Source organism: Bombina bombina, chromosome 7 (assembly GCF_027579735.1).
Source record: "Bombina bombina isolate aBomBom1 chromosome 7, aBomBom1.pri, whole genome shotgun sequence".
Classification (NCBI taxonomy): domain Eukaryota; kingdom Metazoa; phylum Chordata; class Amphibia; order Anura; family Bombinatoridae; genus Bombina; species Bombina bombina.
The window spans coordinates 522,374,291-522,385,675 of record NC_069505.1 but is presented as its reverse complement, the minus strand read 5'-3'; the positions used below and the strand labels follow the sequence as shown (position 1 = coordinate 522,385,675).

At 42.9% G+C, this 11,385-nt stretch overlaps 1 protein-coding gene across 4 annotated transcripts in view; it reads right to left on the bottom strand.

The window, feature by feature from the left end:
• The window catches only part of SIPA1L3 (signal induced proliferation associated 1 like 3), a 349,276-nt gene extending 342,404 nt beyond the window's left edge, over positions 1 to 6,872 (bottom strand). For all 4 annotated transcript variants that reach the window (XM_053721794.1, XM_053721796.1, XM_053721797.1 and 1 more), the window contains exon 1: positions 6,804 to 6,872. The gene's annotated coding sequence lies outside the window, so the exon portion shown is untranslated. The remainder of the gene's footprint in view (positions 1 to 6,803) is intronic.
• Between the last annotated feature and the right edge of the window lie 4,513 nt (positions 6,873 to 11,385).

Below are 11,385 nucleotides of genomic sequence, written 5' to 3'. Positions count from 1 at the left end.
GTCACTAGAGTGTCCAGGCAATGGCTGTGTGAAATATAACAGTGTTTTCCACTTCCATTTCTAAAAGAAACTGAAATGTTCACAATTTCAGAATGCAATTACAGGAAAAGGGGGCAAAATAAGTAATGAAAGTATATTGCAGAGTATATATATATATATATATATACATATATACACACACAGTTTATTTTATATTACATCCCAAAGTGTTTAATGCCCCTTTTTAGTTATTGGCTACTATATGTGGGACCTATGATTCAAAAACATTTGTCAAGCAATGAATATTTGTTGTTCTTGGTGTTTTGTTATTTCTTTTATCTTCATACCTTTTTAGGTTCACATTAGGCTATGCTGTTCCCTAGGAGATAATGTAGCTTAACATTACAGAAAGAACAAAGACACTGCATGAAAGCACTTACAAGACCCTGTATAGTATACTGTGGGGGAGATCAGACCCTGCACTGTACAGTGTGGGGGGAGATCAGACCCTGCATTGTACAGTGTGGGGGGAGATCAGACCCTGTATTGTACAGTGTGGGGGGAGATCATACCCTGTATTGTACAGTGTGGGGGGAGATCAGACCCTGTATTGTACAGTGTGGGGGGAGATCAGACCCTGTATTGCACAGTGTGGGGGGAGATCAGACCCTGTATTGCACAGCGTGACGGAGATCAGACCCTGTATTGCACAGCGTGACGGAGATCAGACCCTGTATTGCACAGCGTGACGGAGATCAGACCCTGTATTGCACAGCGTGACAGAGATCAGACCCTGTATTGCACAGCGTGACAGAGATCAGACCCTGTATTGCCCAGCGTGACAGAGATCAGACCCTGTATTGCACAGCGTGACAGAGATCAGACCCTGTATTGCACAGCGTGACAGAGATCAGACCCTGTATTGCACAGCGTGACAGAGATCAGACCCTGTATTGCACAGCGTGACAGAGATCAGACCCTGTATTGCACAGCGTGACAGAGATCAGACCCTGTATTGCACAGCGTGACGGAGATCAGACCCTGTATTGCACAGCGTGACGGAGATCAGACCCTGTATTGCACAGCGTGACAGAGATCAGACCCTGTATTGCACAGCGTGACAGAGATCAGACCCTGTATTGCACAGCGTGACAGAGATCAGACCCTGTATTGCCCAGCGTGACAGAGATCAGACCCTGTATTGCACAGCGTGACAGAGATCAGACCCTGTATTGCACAGCGTGACAGAGATCAGACCCTGTATTGCACAGCGTGACAGAGATCAGACCCTGTATTGCACAGCGTGACAGAGATCAGACCCTGTATTGCACAGCGTGACGGAGAACAGATCCTGTATTGCAGTGTAAGGGAGAACAGACCCTGTATTTTACAACGTGAGGGAGATCAGACCCTGTATTGCACAACGTGAGGGAGATCAGACCCTGTATTGCACAACGTGAGGGAGATGAGACCCTGTGTTGCACAACGTGAGGGAGATGAGACCCTGTGTTGCACAACGTGAGGGAGATCAGACCCTGTATTGTACAGTGTGAGGGAGATCAGACCCTGTATTGTACAGTGTGAGGGAGATCAGACCCTGTATTGTACAGTGTGAGGGAGATCAGACCCTGTATTGTACAGTGTGAGGGAGATCAGACCCTGTATTGTACAGTGTGACAGAGATCAGACCCTGTATTGTACAGTGTGACGGAGATCAGACCCTGTATTGTACAGTGTGACGGAGATCAGACCCTGTATTGTACAGTGTGAGGGAGATCAGACCCTGTATTGTACAGTGTGAGGGAGATCAGACCCTGTATTGTACAGTGTGAGGGAGATCAGACCCTGTATTGCAGTGTAAGGGAGAACAGACCCTGTATTGTACAGTGTGAGGGAGATCAGACCCTGTATTGTACAGTGTGAGGGAGATCAGACCCTGTATTGTACAGTGTGACGGAGATCAGACCCTGTATTGTACAGTGTGAGGGGAGATCAGACCCTGTATTGTACAGTGTGAGGGAGATCAGACCCTGTATTTTACAACGTGAGAGAGATCAGACCCTGTATTGTACAGTGTGAGGGGAGATCAGACCCTGTATTGTACAGTGTGAGGGGAGATCAGACCCTGTATTTTACAACGTGAGAGAGATCAGACCCTGTATTTTACAATGTGGGGGAGATCAAACCCTGTATTGCAAAACTTGAGAGAAATCAGACCATATATTGCACAAAGTGAGGGAGATCAGACCCGGTATTGCACAGTGTGGGGGGAGATCAGATACTGTATTTTACAGTGTGAGGGAGATCAGACCCTGTATTGTACAGTGTGAGGGAGATCAGACCTTGTATTGTACAGTATGAGGGAGATCAGACCCTGTATTATACAGTGTGAGGGGAGATCAGACCCTGTATTGTACAGTGTGAGGGAGATCAGACCCTGTATTGTACAGTGTGAGGGAGATCAGACCCTGTATTGCACAGTGTGGGGGGAGATCAGATACTGTAATATGACAGCACTCAGCAGCACCCTGCCTATAACTCTCTGCTGCCCAGGGGGTCCCCCCACTCTCTCTCTATTCAGTCAGCAGCTGCTCCCCATGTCTCGGATCTGCTCCTTCAGGCTACGTGCTCCCATCATTCCGCTCTAATACACGGACCTACTAGCCTGGGTGAAGGGATGTTAACCCTCCCCGCACCTCACAGGCCCCTTAATCAACCACATAGAACTTTCTAACCTTCTTTCTTCCGTGACCTTGTACGTTCTGCTTTGGCAGATATTTCCTTCCACAATAAACAGAGTAGTAAAGACAGCACGCAGAACCTGCTTATCCAGTCCCACGCTACACACCTGATCGCGGATGTGCAACGGACAAAGATCCTGTGTACTGAGCTGAAACAATCCGTCCCAGGGGAAGAAGCGGACTGTGAGCTTTGCGAAAACTCTGTACCAAGCTAACAAAAATTAGCTCTTCACTTTACAGCAATAAAAACACAAATCCGTGAACACTTTTTTAATTATAAAAAATATTTAATCGCTGAAACACATTTAATGGGTCAGCCCCATGTAGGGGAAAAGTGACGTGTTTAATTGGTTAGAGTCTCATGTAGTGACATTCTTAATGCATTAATAGGTCAGTCCGATGTAGGCGCAACCAGACCTAATACAATTTACATGGATAATGGGTCAATCAATCCTATATAGGGGCAAAGTGACCTAATGACAGTAATGTGTTCAATGGGTTAATCTGTCAGTCCCATGCAGGGGCAAAGTGACCTAATAACAGTGACATGTTTCATGCATTAAAACGTTAGTGCCATATAGATTTATATTAGTGTGTTTTAGCAATATGGGCTGCAGAACGTTGCCTCATAAAAAAATGTTTTGCAGAAGTGAAAGGGTTAAAAAGTCTCAAACAGATGTACCTGTTGTCATGTAATTGCAAATAACACAAAGCAAAAAGATACAGCTCCCCCCTTCCCTTCTGTTTGTGTTTGTTCAAAGGATGTCCCAATGTTTGTACATAGTGACAAGTATTTAAGATGTCACCTCCTGTAGGTGCAAAGTGACACAACAGGAGGGGGAGAGGGAGTGCACTGCAAGGGAGAGGGACAAGTGAATGAGTAAGAGAGCATTAGACAGAGAGAGAGAGAAAGGTGGGGAGGTTGGGAGAGTGCAAAGCAGAATAAACGGGGAGGGTAAACTAAATAAACAGTCGGGGGGGGGGGTAGAGGAATTAGTGACAATGACATCTGGCAGGGACTGAATGAAGACAAAACTACAACTCCCAGATCTCCCTGGGGGAGAACCACAAGTAGGACAACCAATTGCCTGTCAGTACTAGACAACACTATTTAAAAATTAAAAAAAAAGACATTTCCAATATACAATATTTGATCAATATTCTCCTTCAACATCACAAGTTATTAAGCAATATCTGGGTTAAGGCAAAAAGATACAGAGACTATCAGCAACTCAGTCCACAAATCCACTGAATAATTTGTGAGCAGTTCCCCATAACTTACACAAAAATAAAAAACCTTTAATTAGTCAGATCTAAGGACGTCAACGAGCAGATTGCTCACCCACACAGCTAAGCATTGGCACAATACTGCAGCATTAGGCATCTATGGATTATGTAATGTGCATTATATACAATCTCACATATAGATGAGTGTGTATAGGCAAATTGTCAAAAGTAATAATACAGATGTTACTAGTCCAGATGTAAAAAGTTACTAGTACAATCAATGTTAAATCATTTAAAAAGTAGGAGCCAGTAATACTTTTAGGAGCCAGGCAGTGGTATTTGTATATAGATATATAGAGAATAACCCAAAAAGTTAGGAGCCAGGGGTAAAATTCCAGGAACCAGTGGCTTCCAGGTTTGTCAAGCCCTGATAGATAGAGATATATATATATATACACACACACACACAGGTATATACACACACACACAATTTAAATCATAGGCTTTAAAATAATAATAATGCATACAGGTAATGTACATGATTCTATAAAAATGAAGCATTAAAATGATTCCCAGATTTACATATCAGAGGGTTAATAACACTGCAGGCAGCAATAAATCATCACAAGAATATATGAAGAAATGAATTAGTTTTAATCATGATTGTAAGCACCCCTAGGCAGCCGCACCCCCATTCTACCTATTGTAACTCTTTTCCGTCTTTCTACGCCCCCACACTAGAATTCCCCTAGTCTTACCCTTACTTCCAAGGGTTATGTCCCCTTCATCTCCTCTCTCTTCCACTCCCTACGCTCTTCTCTCCCTAGCCAGTACTACCTTAAAGGGATATGAAACCCAATTTGTTTCCTTTGTGATTCAGATAGCGCGTGTGATTTACTTCTGTTATCCCGTTTTCTTTGTTCTCTTGGTATCTTTCGTTGAAAAGTAGGGATGTATACTTAGGAGCCGGGCCATTTATGGAGGGATATATGTCAGACGTTTTGCAAAAATGTTATCCCTTTGCAAGCGCACTAGATAGCAGCATCATTTCCTGTCATGTAGTTCTACAGATGCCTACCTAAGTATCTCTTCAGAACAGAATATTATGGGAACAAAGCAAATTCGATAATAGAAGTAAATTGGAAACTTTTTTTTTTAAATGTGTTTTGTATCCCTTTAAAACATCTTCCCTCCTCACCAATTCCACTTGACCCTTTTTCTTCCCCTCATTGTGCTATTTCACCCCCATAGACTCATCTACTCCAGCTCCCAGGTACCTTCTGACAGTCTCATCTACTCTCTCTCTGCCCCCAGTGATCTCCTTACTGCTCCAACCTCTCAGCCTGCTGCCCCTAGTGGACACTGTGCTGCCTCATCCCCTAAGTATGCTGCCCCTATTGTACTCAGACCTGCCCCAACCTCTCAGCCTGCTGCCCCTAGTGGACACTGTGCTGCCTCATCCCCTAAGTATGCAGCCCCTATTGTACTCAGACCTGCCCAACCTCTCAGCCTGCTGCCCCTAGTGGACACTGTGCTGCCTCATCCCCTAAGTATGCTGCCCCTATTGTACTCAGACCTGCCCCAACCTCTCAGCCTGCTGCCCCTAGTGGACACTGTGCTGCCTCATCCCCTAAGTATGCTGCCCCTATTGTACTCAGACCTGCCCAACCTCTCAGCCTGCTGCCCCTAGTGATCCTCTTAATGACCCAACTGCTCAGTCTGCTGCCTCCAGTGTACCCCATACTGTCTCATCCTCTAAGTCTGCTGCCTCCAGTGTACCCCTTACTTCCCCAACCTGTCAGTCTGCTGCCCACAATGTTATGCTTTCTATAACGAACTCTCAGCCTCCAGTGTACCCCATACTGTCTCATCCTCTCAGCATGCTGCCTCCAGTGTACCCCATACTGTCTCATCCTCTCAGTCTGCTGCCTCCAGTGTACCCCATACTGTTTCATCCTCTCAGCATGCTGCCTCCAGTGTACCCCATACTGTCTCATCCTCTCAGCATGCTGCCTCCAGTGTACCCCATACTGTCTCATCCTCTCAGCATGCTGCCTCTAGTGTACCCCTTCCTTACTTCCCCAACCTGTCAGTTGGCTGCCCACAATGTTATGCTTTCTATACCAAACTCTCAGCCTGCAGTATACCCCATGGCGCCTCGTCCTCTCAGTGTGCAGCCCCCAATGTACACCTGCCACAAACTTTCATTCTTCTGCCCCCCAGCTGTACCCCTCATTGCTCTGCTCCAACCTCTCAGCTGCAGTCAGTTTACCCAATATTGCCACAACCTTTTAGCATGCTGCCCACAGTGTATCCCTTTATTGCCACAACCTCTGGGCATGCAGTACTGACTCCCAGCCTCTTATAATGCTGCCCCCCTTTTTGCCCCAACCTCTTTACCTACTGTCTGTGTACCACTTTCTACCCCATCCTCTCTGCCTGTTGCCCCTAGTTTTCCACTTACTGCCCCATGCGATCAGAATAATGCCCCCCCTACTCCTCCTATATAAGCCTCACATCCTGCTGCTTTAATTCCACAACCTATTAGCATGCTGCCCCTAGTGCTCCCCTTACTGCCCCAGCCACTCAGTCTGCTGACCTCCAACAGTGCAGCTCTCACTGCGCCAACCTTTCAGCCTACTGCCTTCACCAGTGTACCCCTTACTGCCCCAACGTTAACCCTTTCTATATCAACCTTACATCCTGCTGCCCCGCAGCGTTCCTCTAACTGTCCCCCTTAGTTTCTTTTTTTTCTCCCTCTCCTAATTCACATCCTGCTTATTTCCCTGGTCTGCTTCTCCCTCAATTAACACATCCCTGTATAGATTAGTGCAGTGCCCCCGCCAGCGTACTCACCGGGTGCAAATCCTCTCTCTCCCTTGAAGTCCCTTCTACACTCTCTGCTTCCCACACCGACACTACCAAGCCCCGCCCATCACTCACTCCACGCCCACCGCCTCTGCACCGCTTGTCACCGGGTCCTCCCCTACCAACATGGCCTCTGGCTGCCAACCAGTATGACGTCACGCCAACCTTTTTTCTTTTTCACCCAACTTTATTGGTTACACACATATAAACCTATATGCTGCTAGCTTATGCATAGCAGGAGGTGATTCATATAACATGAAACCATTAAATTAAAATAATTACAAATTAAAAACAATTACTTTTAATAAATTATATAAATCATCATAAGAATAAATCAACTCAGTATTGCAATAAGTAGCTCACTTACACTGTACTAGTGCATTATTAACAGAGGTATCTTTCCTCTAATAAAATTACATAACTTATTGTTTTATATGAATCCCAAAGATCAGGCTGCTGGGAATAAGGTACACATTATCACACAAACATACTTGTCAACTGTCCCAATTTCCCTGGGACAGCCCTATGTTGTCTCATAGCTTAAAAGTCACAGGAGTGTGCACCACATTTAGCAGTGTCAGTAGTTGTGGGAATCAGACATGTAGTCTTTGTTGGTTTTACTGTATGTGTTTGTTCCTTTACTGTGGTATCTAAGACTCCTGCACTTTAGATTAGAACAGCAGAATAATAAAATTATATATCACAATTGGGTGACCTGGCATCTGTAAATATCCCACAGTTTACAGATTAGATCCAGTAATACAATATTTAATATGTGTGTGATATTTACTTTGGGTGCTATAGAGCAGAACATAGTGGGTGGGGCTATGCAAACAATAAATGGGTGTGGCTATATTGCTAGCACTTTTGCAGAGTGTATCTGGATTTTTTTTTATAAATGTTGGCAACTATGATTAGTAACAAATGGAGAATATAAAGCTTATAGTGCATTGAGATGCTGAAACCTTTTTAAAATTGGCCACCATTCACTTCTTATTGTGCCCATGGATAATATCTTTAGTGGACTTTAAAGGGACATTACTGTGCACAACTATAAATAGCAACTACTCACCCTGATATTGCATTTTATCCTGTTCCTGTAGCTCTTTTCAAACCAGTTTTCCTGTTTTAATAGCTTAAAGGGACATTATACACTAATTTTTTCTTTGCATAAATGTTTGTAGATGATCTATTTATATAGCCCATAAAGTTTTTTTTTTTAAATGTATAGTTTTGCTTATTTTTGAATAACATTGCTCTGATTTTCAGACTCCTAACCAAGCCCCAAAGTTTTATGAGAATACCGTCAGCTACCTTCTCCAGCTTGCTCCTGTTTGTGTAAAGGGTCTTTTCATATGCAAAAGAAGGGGGAGGGGGGAGTGTCTTATTTCCCACTTGCAGTGGGCTTTCCAGCTACCTTTTCAACAGAGCTAAACTGAGAACTTTCAAGTAAGTTTTTAAACAGTTTTATACTGGATTTCTATATCATTATCCGTGCATCTTATTCTTTATAGTAGTGTCTATTACATGCAGTTATATGAAAATGAGTGTATACTGTCCCTTTAAATGTGCCAGATACTGAAGCTCCGCCTCTTCTTACTGGGTGCTGCTGTTCTGTCAGAAGAGCGAATTCATCAGACTAGTGAACGGAAGTGACGTTCCGTCAGCTGTCTGATAACAAATCCATACGTCACAGCCTAAAGTTCGCTCTTCTGATAGAACACCGTGCGCACTAACAGCCATTGGACACTTGTTACAGCGCATGCGGGAAATACAAACGCCTTTATATATATATATATATATATATATATGTTAATTAAACGTAGCTGCAGTTTGTGACCAGTTTAGTTATTATATATAAAGGCATTTGTAAACGTGTGCAACAAGTGTATAAACACATATAGTGATAGTAAAGCATATAACAATGAGGTTGTAAACTTTTTGACAAATGTAAAAAGTGCTTTAGGTTAGGGTGCATGATACAGAGAAGGAGCTGTAAGTTTTTGCAGCTGCTTCATTGCTATATATTATTGTTGAGTGCTTTTTTTAAAGAGATATTAAAGGGACATGGAACCCCAAAAATTTCTTTGTGATTCCGATAGAGCATGCGATTTTACCCAACTTTCCCGCTTACTTCTATTACAAATTTTGCTTCATTCTCTTGGCATCCTTTATTGAAGAAACAGCAATGCACTATTGGCACTAGCTGAACATATTGGGTAGCCAATGAGGAGAGGTATATATGTGCAGCCACCAATCAGCAGCTAGCTCCCAGCTTTTGGGCCTATCTAGGTATCCTTTTCAACAAATGATCCCAAGAGAACAAAGTAAATTATTATAGAAGTAAATTGGAAAGTTGTCTAAAATTGTATTCTGTATTTAAATCATGAAAGAAAATATTTGGGTTTCATGTCCTTTTAAATATATATTTACATAACTGTAAAAAATGCAAAAAATGTAAAGCTCACATCATGTATCATGCACCCTAACCTGCAGCACATTATACAACTGCAAAAAAGTGCACAATATTACCAGGGGTTAGCAACCTTGGGCCCCCAGATAATTAGGAACTACATTTCCCATGATGCTCAGGCAGCCTAGTGTCTCAGCATCATGGGAAATGTAGTTCCAAAACATCTGGGGACCCAAGGTTGCTGACCCCTGAATATTACTTATCTGTGAGTGTGCACAGCTTCTGTCACAGGCTGTGACAATACCTGAGCTCCAAGATGGCGGTGTTCACTATGTAGAGGTGGTGCTTCAGTATCTCACATCTTTAAGCTATTAAAGGGATAGTAAACACCAAAAATGCTATGATTTAAAAAGATAGATAATCCCTTTATTTACCATTCCCCAGTTTTGCATAACCAACACTGTATAGAAATATGTACGTTTTACCTCTGTAATTACCTTGTATCTAAGCTTCTGCACACTTCCCCCTTATCTCAGATCTTTTGACAGACTTTCATTTCAAGCAATTAGTGTTGACTCTTAAATAACTTCATGTGCATGAGCACAATGTTATCTATATGAAACATATGAACTAGCGCTGTCTAGCTGTGAAAAACTGTCAAATGCATTCAGATAAGAGCCGGCCTTCAAGGGCTTAGAAATTAGCACATAAGCCTACCTAGGTTTAACTTTCAACTAAGAATACCAAGAGAACAAAACAAATTTGATGATAAAAGTAAATTAGAAAGTAGTTTGCATTGGGGTGCCCAATCTGAATCAAGAAAGTTTAATTTGGACTTTACTATCCCTTTAAAACAGGAAAACTGATTTGAAAAGAGCTGTAGAAACAGGATGAAATGCTATAACATGAGGAGTAGTTACTATTCTTTTGTAGTTGTGCACAGCAGTTTAATGTCCCTTTAAGTGTAATGGTCACTAGTATAGGTTTCATTTTCACAATGGTATCTGTTAAATTAACCTACCAATATTGCAGGATTAAAGCCTAACATTTGTGGTTAGGTATTAGGGACTTAGGAGGTTGAGAGGGGCAGGGGCATTTTGTGGGTGGGGCAGTGTTGGGAGGGGCGGGGTCACTGGTGGATAGTGGGTGGGATAATGAGAGTGTCTTTGAGTATGGTTGCCATGTCTGTCATTGTGTGAGCGTGTCTGTGTGGTGTATGGGAGGGGCTAAGGGATATTCTGCAGATAGGGACATAGCTCTCAAATAGGGTTAGTTGGTAGATTTGGATTAAGGGGACCTTAAACTTCTGAGCAAAACTGCAATAGCATTGTTACTACTCACTATACAAATGATTTTCCTCCATTCCATACATCTATTCTGTCGATCATCTCATGTAAAGGTGATTTACCCAATGCAAAGATTCCAACCATCTGATATTGATATATAGATATTGCTGCAACATTATCACAGGTAGGGAGCTCTTCCCGTTGTCATTTCAAGAGCTTTTCCCATCAGAGCATAATTCCCAGTCTCTAGGGACAGCCCCAACTCTGCACATAGGGTTGCCACCGGTCAAGGAATGACCCAAACAGTTTGGGGTTCTATTTGTGTATCAGGTTTGAAGCTAGGTCAGATCCGAACATGCAAATGTCTAAGTTTGGTGTGAAACAGCCACAGGCAAAAAAAAAAAAGGTGACATTGCGCATTTGCAACATGCTGCGCATGCCTACAGTTATTTCTCTCTTGTGTGTGTGTGTCTTTGTGTGTGAATGTGTCTTTCTGTGTGTTTGAGTTTGTGTGTGAAAGAGTGAGTGTATTTGTGTGTGTGAAAGAGTGAGTGTATTTGTGTGAGTGTGTGTGTGTGTGTGAAAGAGTGAGTGTATTTGTGTACGTGTGTGTGTAAAAGAGTGAGTGTATTTGTGTGAATGTGTGTGTAAGAGCGTGTGTATTTGTGTGTGTGTGTGTGTGTGTGTGTGAAAGAGTGAGTGTATTTGTGTGAGTGTGTAAAAGAGTGAGTGCATTTGTGTGAGTGTGTATGTGTGTGAAAGAGTGAGTGTATTTGTGTGAGTGTATTTGTGTGTGTAAAAGAGTAAGTGTATTTATGTGAATGTGTGTGTGTGTGTGTGAAAGAGTGAGTGTATTTGTGTGAATGTGTGT